The 14,861-nt window shown below is 43.0% G+C and overlaps 1 pseudogene; it reads left to right on the top strand.

Moving 5' to 3' along the window:
• The first annotated feature begins 225 nt into the window (after positions 1–225).
• LOC100677474 (protein SLFN14-like) lies at positions 226–14,498 on the top strand (annotated as a pseudogene).
• Positions 14,499–14,861: the final 363 nt, after the last annotated feature.

The raw sequence follows: 14,861 nt of genomic DNA, 5'->3' as shown, positions 1-14,861 counted from the left end.
ACCCGCCAGGCGCTTCTTGGAAGCTCTATGGGGCAGTTCTTAGGGTCGCTATGCGTCGGAATCAACTCAACGGCAGGGGGTTTGGTTTTTCTTGCCTTTCAGGTCCTGGTCCCCTGCGGCAACTGCGCCTTTAAGCAGGACAGCACTGCGTGTCCAGGAATGTGCGTAAAGCTGGAAGGGCGTGGCAGGGTCACTTCGTCAGTAGCCTGGCACGTTTTCGTTTCGATGGGCCAAATGAATGCCAACTCCGCCGAAGGCTTGGGGTTGCTTAACGTGCGCCCGCGGACACTTCCCGGAGTGGAGGGATGGCAGCAGATCGACCAGAATCCGGGTTCTAGAAATTCCGGTCGGACGGCCGCGCCGAGAGCCCCCAGCCTGCATCGTCCTACGCGGGAAGGGCTGAGCGCAGGCCGCGGACGGCCGGAACGTGGGGAAGGCCCGCGTCCCCTTCCCGGGTGGAGAGCGCACAGACAGGGACGGTAGCCCGGGCCTACCCAAGTCCATTCTTCGTTTCCCTTAAAGGATCTTTATTCTTTTTGTCTTATCACATAAAATTTAGAAAACACAAGTAAGCAAAAAAGAAACCAGAACTCTACCGACCCCGCTCAGAGATATTCACAACTGCTTTTTAATTCCAGGCGCGTCGCGAATGAGTCCGGGCAGCAGCCGGTGTCACTATTGGCCCCGAGCGCTGTCCGTCAAATGCGCGCCTGCTCGCCTCGCGGAGCGGGGCTGGCGCTCGGGGTTGGGGCGCTCGCGCGGCGAGGAATTCTGCGATGGGCAGGAGCGCCGGCCGGTTAGTTCTTCCAATTCCATTGTCCAAGCCTTCGAACCCCAGCTTCTAAACTCTCAGGAGTCTAGACTGCGCTTCCCAGGCTCCTTTCTCTTCCGTCTGGGAGTCACGGCTCCTTGGCTCTTGTCCCGGTAGCAAAGTCCACCAACTTGTGGAGGACGAGGGAGCTGAGGAATGGGGAGCTTGGGGCTCGAGGGCTTCTGCCTACTGCGAGGGCTGGAAAGAGTCTAAAGAGCCTTGAGTCTCGAGAAGGCACGGGGTTAGCGGTGTCCAAGCAGGGGCTAGTGAGGCGGGAAGGGCATAGTGCAGTGTGGACAGGTCAGGCAAGTGCGGGTCTCCAGAGCTTATGGGGGGTGCTCCAAGGCCCTAGGGTGCGGAACATGAGGGGAGTTGGGGAACAGATTCTGTAGTTGCACGACTGGGCTGTTCGGTCACTGACGAACCACGGTGTAGATCCAGAGAGAGAAACCAAGCACGATATTGCCCTGCTGGAAGTTTATAATCCAGAATAAGGGAGAAAATATCTATATGCCCTCCCCAACTAAAGTACAAAATGCCATGGGAGGAGGGCAAAGAATATTCCATGAATTTTGTTCCCCAGGAGGCAAGTCCTGTCATTCCCATCCCAATTTTCAGCTCCGTTCTGTGCTGTTCTGGCATTACTCTAAGGAACTCGGAATGCCATGGGATAATTATCCCTTTCCCACTAAAGACAGCTAACAACACAGCCTAAATCCCAACATTCCAAGTCTGATAGAATTTCCGTCACAGTCAGAAGTATAAATGATTCCGGAGGGAACAACTAACCTGTAAACCTAGACTCTAAGGTGAGTGAGGTTAATGAGTTTTAGATCCTAGGGGTTGGTATGCTCTAGTCTCCAGCTTATCTTTTAAAAGGTGTGTTCCAGATGTTTGCTTGAAGGCTACTTGGCTTGAGTTGTAGAAGGTTTTAGATAGCTGCAGCACTGGACTGGGATGGCCAGGATGCCAGGCTAGCCCACAAGCCCTTGGTCCTCTAAAGTGGCTCAGCTACAGTTTCTGTGAGTTCTAGGCTTCCCAGGGGTGGCAGCATCCTCAAGTGTTTTGGGGTGAGAAATGATTCTCGTCCCCTTCCGTGGGTAGTGGATGAACCAGGCAGGGATCATTTGTGGCAGGGACTGATGTAGAGGGGGCTGGAAGGTAGACGGGGAGGAAAGGTGGAAGGACTGTAGTTCAAAGGCTGCAAGAAGAAATGGGAGAGGAAGGAAATGAGGGAGGAGAGGCTGCTTGGTAGGGCTTGCATGCCAGAAGATGGCAGGGCTGGGGCTGTGTGGCTGGGCATAAGTGAAACCAATTCTCCTACAGCCTTTTGGGGTACAGATGGCGAGTCTCTTCTGCCAGGTCAGCAGAGAAGGTGAACTCACATTTGGCGCAGCCCTCGTGTAATGTAAGAAATATGAAGAGCACTAATTGTGAAAGTACTATGGAGAAAGTTGAATCTGGCAGGAATCCACATCTCCCTTTGCCACATTAAGGCTGTTATTAAGTCTTAAGTTTATACTTAAATGACTCTGCCTACCTGACAGTGTGTTGTTTACTTACCAGGAGACTTGCGAGACTTCTTCCCCTAATTCATCTTTTTGGGGAGCCCTGGTGGCACAATATGGAACCCTGGTGGTACAGTGCTTAAGCGTTCAGCTGCTAACCAAAAGGTTGGCAGTTCGATTCCACCAGCCACTTCTTGAAAACCCTGTGAGGCAGTTCTGCTCTGTCCTATAGGATTGCTATGGGTTGGAATCTACTCGATGGCAATGAGTTTGTTTTATTTTCTCAGGGTCATTTTAAATATTTTCTTTTAGGGACCTAGGCCTGGTGGGAGGGGGCCCATTTGAATGAATGACAGGTCTCTTAGGAAGTAACTTCTTTCTGGCTTAGCTCTGAGCTTTTGGGCAACCTAAGGGAATGGTGCTGCCTTCTAATACAACCATAAACCTCTCCCTCAGGGAAGCCCTGTAATCCTCCCTGATATAAAACTGCTAAAGATATTCAGATACAATTCTTCTGGGAAAAAAAATTGACAATATATATTGAGAACCTTAAATATTTCATCACTGGACCCAGTAATTCCATTTTTAGAAACCTTTCTATGTGTGTTGTTGTACGGAAAAAAAAATCACAAAGTTTAGTGAAGCAAAAGGAAAGTTTTATTCAACATATATTCAAACATGGGAAATCAGATAAGTATGCTGCCAGAGCCATGTCTGCCTGAATCCAAGGAAATTACAGAATACACAAAAGTGGGAAAAGGGACAAACATGCTGTCACAGCCATGTCTGCCCAAGTCCAAGGAAATATTACAGAATAGGCAAGAATGGGAAAACAGACAAGCATGCTGCTACAGCCATGTCTGCTTGTCCATGTTAACATTACAAATGGGCAAAAACATTGAAAGCTTCACATTTTCACAGATTGGCTAGAAACTGTGATTCTACGTTTTAAATTGTCTTAACAATCATTGGTATAAGTTTCAGTTATGACAGTCAGGAGGGTCTTCATTGGTCCAGCAAATTTTCTATTCACTAAATGCTAATAGAAAAAGGTAAGAGTGCAGAGTCTTTTGTGAAAGGTTCCCTAAAAGATGTTTTCCAAGGTTGTCCTAGCTGTTGTCTTCATGATAGATAGATCTTGAAATGTTCATCGCTGGCCATGATAGGATAATATCCGTATGCCTACGAGGAAGACCAATTAATACGACTATTATTCAGATTTATTCACCAATCACTAAGGCCAAAGATGAAGAAATTGAAGATTTTTACCAGCTTTTGCAGTCTGAAATTGATTGAACATGCAATCAGGATGCATCAATAATTACTGGTGATTGGAATGCGACAGTTGGAAACAAAGAAGGAGGATCGGTAGTTGAAAAATATGGGCTTGGTGATAGAAATGATGCCAGAGATGGTGTGATAGAATTTTGCAAGACCATCAACTTCTTCATTGCAGATACCTTTTTTTCACCAACAGAAAAGGCAACTATACACATGGACCTTAACACAGAAATCAAATCGACTACATCTGTGGAAAAAAGACAATGGAAAAGCTCAATATCATCAGTCAGAACAACGCCAGGGGCCTACTGCGGAACAGACCATCAGTTGCTTATATGCAAGTTCAAGTTGAAACTGAAGAAAATTAGAACAAGTTGACAAGAGCCAAAGTACGACCTTGAGTATATCCCACCGGAATTTAGAGACCATCTCAAGAGTAGATTTGATGCATTGAACACTGATGACTGAAGACCAGACAAGTTGTAGAATGACATCAAGGACATCATACATGAAGAAAACAAGAGGTCATTAAAAAGACAAGAAAGAAAGAAAAGGCCAAAATGGACTTCAGAAGAGACTCTGAAACTTGCTCTTGATCGTTGAGCAGCAAAAGGAAGAAATGATGAAATAAAAGAGTTGAACAGAAGATTTCAAAGGGTGGCTTGAGAAGACAGTTTTATGTTGACACGTGCAAAGACCTGAAGATGGAAAACCGAAAGGGAAGAACACACTCTGCATTTCTCAAGCTGAAAGAACTGAAGAAAAAATTCAAGCTTCGAGTTACAATAGTGAAGAATTCCATGGCGAAAATATTAAACGACACAGGAAGCATCAAAAGAAAATGGAAGCAATGCTCAGAGTCATCGTATCAGAAAGAATCGGTGGACATTCAGCCATTTCGAGAGGTAGTATATGATCAGGAACTGATGGCACTGAGGGAAGAAATCCAAGCTGCACTGAAGGCATTGGTGAAAAACAAGGCTTCAGGAATGGATGGTATATCAAGTGAGATGTTTCAACAAATGGATGCAGCGCTGAAAGTGCTCACTCGTCTATGCGAAGAAGTTTGGAAGACAGCTGCTTGGCCACCCGACTGGAAGAGATCCATATCTATACCTATTCCCAAGAAAGGTGATCCAACTGAATGTGCAAATTATCGAACAGTATCATTAATATCACAAAAAGTAAAATTTTGCTGAAGATCATTCAAAAGAGGCTGCAGCAGTATATCGACAGGGAACTGCCAGAAATTCAGGCCAGATTGAGAAGAGGACGTGGAACCAGGGATATCATTGCTGATGTCACATGGATCTTGGCTGAAAGCAGAGAATACCAGAAAGATGTTTATCTGTGCTTGATGACTATGCAAAGGCGTTCGACTGTGTGGATCATAACAAATTATGGATAACATTGCGAAGAAGGAGAATTCCAGAACACTTAATTGTGCTTATGAGAAACCTGTACATAGATCAAGAGGGCAGTTGTTCGAACAGAACTAGGGGATACTGCATAGTTTAAAGTCAGGAAAGGTGTGTATCAGGGTTGTATCCTTTCACCATACCTATTCAATCTGTATGCTGAGCAGATAATCTGAGAAGCTGGACTGTATAAAGAAGAACTGATATCAGGAAGACTCATTAACCGTCTGTGTTAAGCAGATGACACAATTTTGCTTGCTGAAAGTGAAGAGGACTTGAAGCACTTACTGACCAAGGTCAAAGACCACAGCCTTCAGTATGGATTGCACCTCAACATAAAGAAAACAAAAATCCTCACAACTGGACCAACAAGCAGTATCATGATAAATGGAGAAAAGATTGAAGTTGTCAAGGATTTCATTTTACTTGGATCCACAGCCAACGCCTGTGGAAGTAACAGTCAAGAAATCAAAAGACACATTGTGTTGGGCAAATCTGCTATGAAAGACTTCTTTAAAGTGTTGAAAAGCAAAGATGTCACCTTGAAGACTAAGATATGCCTGACCCAAGCCATGGTATTTTCAGTTGCATCATATGCATGCGAAAGCTGGACAATGAATAAGGAAGACTGAAGAAGAATTGACACCTTTGAAGTGGGGTGTTGGCGAAGAATATTGAATATACCATGACCGCCAAAAGAACAAACAAATCTGTCTTGGAAGAAGTACAACCAGGATGCTCCTTAGAAGCAAGGATGGTGAGACTACATCTTACATACTTTAGACATGTTATCAGGAGGGATTGATCCCTGGAGAAGGACATCATGCTTAGTAAAGTGCAGGGTCAGTGAAAAAGAGGAAGACTGTCTAAACGCTAGCAAGCAGCCATCTAAGATGCATCAGTTGGTCTCAACCTACCTGGAGCAAAAGAGAATGAAGAACACCAAAGACACAAAATAATTATAAGCCCAAGAGACAGAAAGGGCCACATAAGTCAGAGTCTACATCAGCCTGAGTCCAGAAGAACTAGATGGTACCTGGCTACAACTGATTACTGCCCTGACAAGGAACACAGCAGATAATCCCTGATGGAGCAGGAGAGCAGTGGGATGCAGACCTCAGATTCTCATAAAAAGACCAGACTTAACGGTCTGACTGAGACTGGAAGGACTCCGGAGGTCATGGTCCCCAGACCTTCTGTTAGCCCAAGACTGGAACCATTCCCAAAGCTAACTCTTCAGACAGGGATTGGGACTGGATTATGAGATAGAAAATGATACTGGTGAGGTGTGAGCTTCTTGGCTCAAGTAGAGACATGAGATTATGTGGGGAGCTCCTGTCTGGAGGGGAGATGAGAAGGCAGAGGGGGAACAGAAGCTGGCTGAATGGACACAGGGAATACAGGTTGGAGAGGAGTGTGCTGTCTCATTAGGGCAAGAGTAACTAGGAGTACATAGCAAGGTGTATACAAATTTTTGTATGAGAGATTGTCTTGATTTGTAAACTTTCACTTAATGCACAGTAAAAAAAAAAAAAAAAGGAAGACCCTGAACGAGTTGGATTGACACAGTGGCTGCAGCAATGGGCTCAAGCATAACGACAATTGTGAGCATGGCACGGGACTGGGGAGTGCTTCATTCTGTAGTACACAGAGTTACTATGAGTCAGAAACAACCGGACAGCACCTAACAACAACAACAACATTGTCTTTATATCTCAGGGCCCAGGTGATGTGTCCTTGTGAGCCCTTGTGAACACAGCTGGATCACATTCTTTATGGTCATGGGACAGGGAATAATAACTCCAATATTATTTCCTAAATTAGTGTGTATGCATGTATGTACTTTTTATACTTACATAGTTTTAGCTTATTTATGTACCTGAGGTCAAATATAACCTCATGTTTTCTTAACCATTTTTCACTTTTGATCCAGACTCTTTCTTCACATATAGGGATTTTTTTCCCTTGTAGGGTTCCATTCGTTTTTTGCAAGTTGGCTTCCTTCCCACCTGCCTGTCTGGCCTCCCATCTCCCATCTCTAACCGGTCTTTATATATGTCTGAAGCTTATTTGTATACAGAGAGAGGGGAAGTACTTTCCCCTGGGACTCTTTCACTCAGTACAAATTAGGAAATATGATTAGCATATCTAAGCCTCAATGTACTGTCTCAAGATCCTGGTCTAGTTATATCAAACAATTGAAAGCAACTTCAAGGCCTTTGAAATTTTACTTTCTCATATTATCCTTGACAGATATTGGTATCGAGGTTATAGTAGAGGAATAGTTAAATAATGGTACATCAATACTATATATGAAATTATATAGCAGTTAATGAAGTTTTTAAAAAATAGTTAATCATTCTTTTACAAACATGATTATATATATGTATTACATGGAAAAGCAAGATTCAAAACTTTATGTCTTTTTAGTTTCTGGCAGTGTGGCAGATCATGATCCATCTCTCACTGAAGACAACTGGTCATATTGGGTAAAATGTTGAAAGAATAGAAAACAGGCTACATTCCCACCTCATTATATGAGGCTACTATAACCTCGATACCAATATCTGTCAAGGATAATATGAGGAAGGAAAATTTCAAAGCTATTTCACTCATAATCATAGATGTAAAGTCTTAAATGAAATGTTGTTGTTGTTAGGTGCCGTCGAGTCGGTTCCGATTCATAGCGACTCTGTGCACAACAGAACGAAACACTGCCTGGTCCTGCACCATCCTTACAATCATTGTCATGCTTGAGCTCATTGTTGCAGCCACTGTGTCAACCCACCTCGTTGAGGATCTTCCTCTTTTCCGCTGACCCTGTACTCTGCCAAGCATGAATGTCCTTCTCCAGGGACTGATGCCTCCTGACAACGTGTCCAAAGTATGTAAGGATGCAGTCTCGCCATCCTTGCTTCTAAGGAGCACTCTGGTTGTACTTCTAAGACAGATTTGTTCGTTCTTTTGGCAGTCCGTGATATATTCGATACTCTCCGCCAACACCACAATTCATAGGTATCAGTTCTTCTTCGGTCTTCCTTATTCATTGTCCAGCTTTCACATGCATATGATGCGATTGAAAATACGATGGCTTGGGTCAGGTACGCCTTAGTCTTCAAGATGACATCTTTGCTCTTCAACACTTTAAAGAGGTCCTTTGCAGCAGATTTACCCAATGCAATGTGTCTTTTATTTTAGTAAATAAAATTCAGTAATAAGAAATTATGACAGCTCATAACCAAGTTGGATTTATTCCAGGAGTGCAAGGTTAATTTAATAAAGAGAAAACAGTATAATTCATAATATAAACACCTTAAAATAGAAAATGTATCAGTAGTTGCAAAAAGAGGAAGGATCAAATGGAACAAATTAGAAGGCCCAGGAATGGACCCACACATTAAAAAATTTGAGTTATGGAGCTGACATTGTAGATCAGTGGGAATAAAGTTTAAATAAATGGAGCTTAGAAATTGGCTTTTCAAATGGAAAAAAGAAACTGAACTCCTGTCTTTCAGCATGCACAAAATAATTCCAGATGGATTTAAGATGTTAGAATAAATATAGGTGAATATTAGGTTTGAGAAAGATTTTTTAAATCCACAAAAACACAAATCTATAAGGAAGAGATTGATACATTAGTACATTAAAATCCAAAGACAGCGTGAGAAGAGTAGAACAGAAGCTACAAACTGAAAGAAGGTATTTGCATCACACATGACTGACAAAGGATTAGTATCTAGAATATATAATGAATTGCCACAAATCAGTAAGAAAGTAAAAGGCAGTGCAATCCAATAGAAAAATAAGTGTAAGACTTGGACAGGCATGTCACAGAATGGGAAAGCTGAATGACCAAGAACATATGAAAAGATGGACAATCTCATCAATCAAGGAAGTATAATTTAAAACACGAATGAGAAAACCGTTTCACTTCCACCAGCTTCACAAAAAGAAATCTGATATTATCAGTTATTGGCAAAGATGTTGATCAGCTGGGCCGTTACGGTGCTGGTGGGACTGTAAATTGGTACAACCACTATGGAAAACGATTTGTTGGTTTCTGGTAAAAGTGAAGATATGCATACCTCATGACTCAGCCAGGGCCACTCCTAGGGTATATGAGGCCCCAGGCAGATTTTCTTTGTGGGTTCCCTGTCATAAACAATTTGAATCAAAAGCAGCATGTCAGCACCATTCTGACAACCCAGTGTCCCTTGATGCTGCAAAAGAAATACTGCTGTGGGTAGTGGGAGTGATCTACTTGCCAGACTGCCCTCCAGGAACCAAGACCTGGCCATGGGGTTCCAGGACAACTCCATGGGCATGAGTCCCAGAACTTCTTGGCTAGAACGTTGACCACCCTGAAGAGGAGAAATGGGGACCTGGAGTCATGTAGTTTTGTCCAGGCTTGGGCATCGGCTGGGATAACACTGTTGGCCTTGACTGGTCCCAGGCACTGGGGGGATTTATGAAGTTTCAAAGAAGGCACTCCAAAAGCATTGGGCAGGGGGTGGAGGCAGGGTGGGTGTATTCTCTGAGGCTCAGGGTCTGGGGCAGGAACCAGGCAGCAAAGCCCTTACCCCTGGTGGTCCTTAACCTCTAGGAGACCTCCTCTGATTTCCTGTGGTTTGAAAACAACTACTCTGGACAACTTAGGGCTCTGTTTCCAAAGATATCCCTAGATCCACAGTAAAATTAGTGCCTAGTGCCCAGTATGGGTTAGTTTTATGGGTACAAAGTTCTGTGGGAGCTCCAAGGAGCAAAGGATAATATGAAGAATGAAAGGAGTTTATCAGGTGACAAAGGCTCAGAGGCCCCAAGTCACATGGGGCGTGGTAGCTATTCTGGTACACCTGGAGTGGTGGCATTTATTGAAGACCTTGCCTGGTCCCGGAGATTGGCTAAGTGTTGTATGGAATATATGTTTCTTCTGCAGGCATGTGAATTCTCTTGATCTAACTCCAATTGTACAAATGGTCTTGGGTCCAAATTATTATTGCTTACCTGTGATCAGAAATTTATATAGAGGCAGGGGTGATATCCACAGCCTACAGCTGAGCCTCTGCACAGAGCTTCCAGGATAGTGGTTGTCTTAGTCATCTAGTGCTGCTATAACAGAAATACCACAGGTGGATGGCTTTAACAGAAATTTATTTTCTCACAGTTCAGGAGGTTAGAAGTCTAAATTCAGGGTGCCAGCTTCGGGAGAAGAATTTCTGTCTGTTGGCTCTGGGGGAAGGTCCTTGTCATCAATCTTCCCCAGCAGAGGAGCTTCTTGGCACAGGGACCCTGGGTCCAAAGGATGTGCTATTCTCTTGGCTCTTGGTTCTTGGTGGTATGAGGCTCCCATGTCTGTCTGCCGACTTCCCTCTTTTATATCTCAAAAGGGATTGGTTTAAGACAAAACCTGATCTTGTAGATTGAGTCCTGCCTCATTAACATAACCGCTGCTAATCCCACCTCATCAACATTATATAGGATTTACAACACACAGGAAAATCACACCAGATAACAAAATGGTGGACAGTCACACAATACTGGGAATCATGGCCTAGCCAAGTGACAGATATTTTGGGGGGACACAATTCAATCTGTGACAGTGGTCTAGCAGTGGACAGGAATATGGCCCTTTTGTAACCTTTCATGTTGTAGTGACCGCTGCTTGTGATGAACTCTACTCAGCTGCCTTGGGTCAGTTGAGAAACCTAAAATCTTTTTAGGTTTCCATCTATAGTAAAGCAGTGATCCCAATAGACCTTAAAGGGATAGGGCTAATAGATTTGGGATATATACACTAAAGCAGAACTTTTGCGTATAAGAAGTTTACCTTATGGGAAATAAGTGAACAACTTATAGGAAAAAGGCACAGTGACTTGGCCGACCTTGTTAAAGATCAATGGCCAAAATTTGTGAGTCTAACCCATCCTTACAAGAGGGACAAGTTATTAACATGGCATAGTGCTGGATGTTCTTAGAACTCAACTGAGCATTTCCTCAAAGGATTCTCCATAAAAGGTTATAATGAAGGTACAAACTGAAATTATAAAAACTGAAGTAAAAGTAGACATAATAAATAAAAGCAAAAACTGGTTCACGAGAAGATGAGAAACAGACTCCCCTTGTGGGCTTATTTAAGGAAAAAAGACAGAGGAAGCAAGTTATACAACATTAGTGATTAAAAAGGAAATAGAAGCTCAGATAAAGATGGATTAAAAGAAATAGAAGAGAGTCACATAAAGCTATGGCAACAAATTGGAAAAATTAGGAGTAGAAATTATTGTAATTTTAACTCAAGATCTGTTAAAAAAAAGTTACTTCACACTTTACCCTGGAGTCCAGTGGAATAATATACAGCGAAGGACTTGGCTTCGATTACCTCACTTCATGGAATCTGCCCTCTCCTGCTTGGGTCCTATTCTAATGGCTCTGTCTGTTTTTACAGAGAAAGATTTCTGTTTGGAAATTGAATGGCTCCTGAGAAAATGAACATCTGTATTGATTTGGAAACTATGCTGAGTTGGTTCTAGATGTGGGAAGAATTGCTGTTGGGAGAAGAATAGAAAAAAAAACTCGAAATTGTCAACTGAGAAAAAAGCAGAACGGAAATGTGTTGCAAGCTGTGTGTGCTTTGCTGCATTCTGGAGGGGGAATGATCAAGGCGAAAATCGAAAATGAGAAGTATGGTTACCAAAAAGATGGAACAGGATTAAATTTGGAAAATTCTTTTAGGAATATTCTGCCATCTGTTGTTCTTAAGTACCTAGACTTCATGCAGCAAGGACACTACTTTTTAATTTTGTGAAGTCATGGAGCTCAGAGATCTCTGGTCTGTGGCTTTCCACTGTCTCAGGCTGGGTTCTCCACAGAAGCAAAACCAGCGAAGCATCTATATATATATTTGTTGTTGTTGTTAGGTGCCGTCGAGTTGGTTCCAACTCATAGCTACCCTACACACAACAGAATGAAACACTGCCCGGTCCTGCGCCATCCTTACAATTGTTGTTATGCTTGAGCTCATTGTTGCAGCCACTGTGTCAATCCACCTCATTGAGGATCTTCCTCTTTTTGGCTGACCCTGTACTCTGCCAAGCATGATGTCCTTCTCCAGGGACTGATTCCTCCTGAAAACATGCCCAAAGTATGTAAGACACAGTTACACCATCCTTGCCTCTAAGGAGCATTCTGGCCGCACTTCTTCCAAGACAGATTTGTTCGTTCTTTTGGCAGTCCATGGTATATTCAATATTCTTCGCCAACACCACAATTCAAAGGCATCAATTCTTCTTCGGTCTTCCTTATTCATTGTCCACCTTTCACATGCATATGATGTGATTGAAAATACCATGGCTTGGGTCAGGCACACCTTAGTTTTCAGGGTGATATCTTTGCTCTTCAACACTTTGAAGAGGTCCTTTGCAGCAGATTTGGCCAATGCAATGCGTCTTTTGATTTCTTGACTACTGCTTCCATGGCTGTTGATTGTGGATCCAAGTAAAATGAAATCCTTGACAACTTCAATCTTTTCTTTGTTTATCATGATGTTGCTCATTGGTCCAGTTGTGAGGATTTTTGTTTTCTTTATGTTGAGGTGTAATCCATACTGAAGGCTGTGGTCTTTGATCTTCATCAGTAAGTGCTTCAAGTCCTCTTCACTTTCAGCAAGCGAGGTTGTGTCAATTGCATAACGCAGGTTGTTAATGAGCCTTCCTCCAATCCTGATGCCCCGTCTTCTTCATATAGTCCAGCTTCTCGTATTATTTGCTCAGCATACAGATTAAATAGGTATGGTGAAAGAATACAACCCTGACGCACATCTTTCCTGACTTTAAACACACACATATATATAGAGAGAGATTTATATCAAGAAAATGGCTCATGCGGTTGTAGAGGCTGGAAAGTCCCAAGTCCGTGGGTCAGGATGGAGGCTTCTCCCAACTCATGTAGCTGCAGGGGTGGAGAACCCAAGATCCAGACTGCAGAGGCTGATGAATCTCAAGATTGGCAGGCAAGATGGCAGGTAAGATGCTAGCTCAAGTCCCAAGAATCAGAGATCAGAAGAACAGGAGCCAGCTGTAGGATCCAGAGTGAGCAAAAGCCCAGGAGCCTTGCCAGAAAGTCCGCCTATATTGGATGCCAGCCACACCCGCAAGGAAAATCTCTTTCAGCTGATTGGCTACTCACAACAGAGTCCCTCATGGAGGTGATCACGTTATATCAGATCTCATCATGGAGATGATCACGTCATTATACAACTGCAAAACTACATCATAACTGCCAAACCACAGAATGGCCCAGCCAGGCTGACACACAACCTTAACATTTGTACCAGAGAGACATAACATCTGCAAATGTTAGGAGTGCCATTGTTGCGCTGGAGTTCCTCAAAGACAGGAAAGAATCTAGAAAGAGATTGTATTTAAGACCGAAATTGCTTTCAACAAGGGCTCATATTGATGTACAAGAAGAAAGAAATGTGCAGAACCTTGGCTCCCGATTTTTTTTAACAGTAAGCAACTTACATACAAAGAAAAACTCACCTTTACTGAATCCACACATGTTAAAATTAAATACTTCTCAAAGAAAACTTGTTACAACACATCCAAGAGATTCTCCCTCGATATGTTTCTGCTTTTGCAAATACTGATGGGGGATATTTATTTATTGGTTTAAATGACGATAAAGAAGAAATAATTGGCTTTAAAACAGAGATGATTGATCTCCTTAAGTTAGAAAAAGAAATAGAGCAGTCCATTGGGAAGTTGCCTGTCCATCACTTCTGTGTGGAGGAGAGGAAGGTAAATTATTCATGCAAATTCCCTGAAGTATATAATAATAGAAGTCTTTGTGGATATGTTTGTGCACTCAAAGTAGTGGGATTTTGCTGTGTAGTGTTTGCTGGGGAGCCCAATTCCTGGCCCATGGAAGACAACCATATGGAGCAGTTGACCACAAAGGAATGGATTCAGTTCACAGTGGATACTGACCCAAATCAGGAATGGGAATTAGCAATAAGTATGCATTTGGTGAAGAAGATTTTTTCTTCGGGATTGGGGGAAAGATACATAGTCCTCAAATTTCATCGCCTAATTTACTGATCTCTGGTGAATACGGGGAAACCCTGGTGGCGTAGTGGTTAAGTGCTACGGCTGTGAACCAAAGGGTCAGCAGTTCAAATCTGCCAGGTGCTCCTTGGAAACTCTGTGGGGCAGTTCTCCTCAGTCCTATAGGGTTGCTATGAGTCAGAATCAACTCGACGGCACTGGGTTTGGCTTTTTCGGTTTGGTGAACACGATCAGTAGTTCCCTCTCTCTTTTCTCCTACCTGCTTAGAAAGTAGGTATTCTGTACAAGTACATTGTCTTCTTTCAGCCGTGTTACCTGGTACAGAGGTCCCTACGAGGTACAGACAGTTTGGGCTTGACTGCTAACCTAAGGTGATGGTCAAGTCAAACCCACCCTGCCTGCCTTCCCTGCCACCTCTTTACTAATTTTCAAGCAAGCCCTGTTCTCAATCCTTTTCCTTTTTTTTTTTCCTCGTGAGCTCAATTTCAGTAACTGTCCATTTAGAGGAATTTCCTTCTCTCAGGAATACTTGCTACATTTATTTATTTACTTTCCCCTTCACCTTTCTTTATCCTTCCCCATTTATTTCCCTGAAGAAAGCCTTTTCCCTCTCCCTCTCCTTTCTCTTCCATTGGTGAGCCAAACGTAACCCTAAAATGAACTCAAGAAAAGAATAGTGCTGTTCTTTTATCTGATTTTGGAAAAGGAAAACCTGAAATGAAATTAGACCAGCACTAGCAGCTTCTGAAGTCTTTGCAAATGCAAACTTCTTCCTCAGAAT

The sequence above is a fragment of the Loxodonta africana genome, chromosome 18 (assembly GCF_030014295.1).
Source record: "Loxodonta africana isolate mLoxAfr1 chromosome 18, mLoxAfr1.hap2, whole genome shotgun sequence".
Taxonomy (NCBI): domain Eukaryota; kingdom Metazoa; phylum Chordata; class Mammalia; order Proboscidea; family Elephantidae; genus Loxodonta; species Loxodonta africana.
This window is presented reverse-complemented; position numbering and strand designations above follow the sequence as displayed.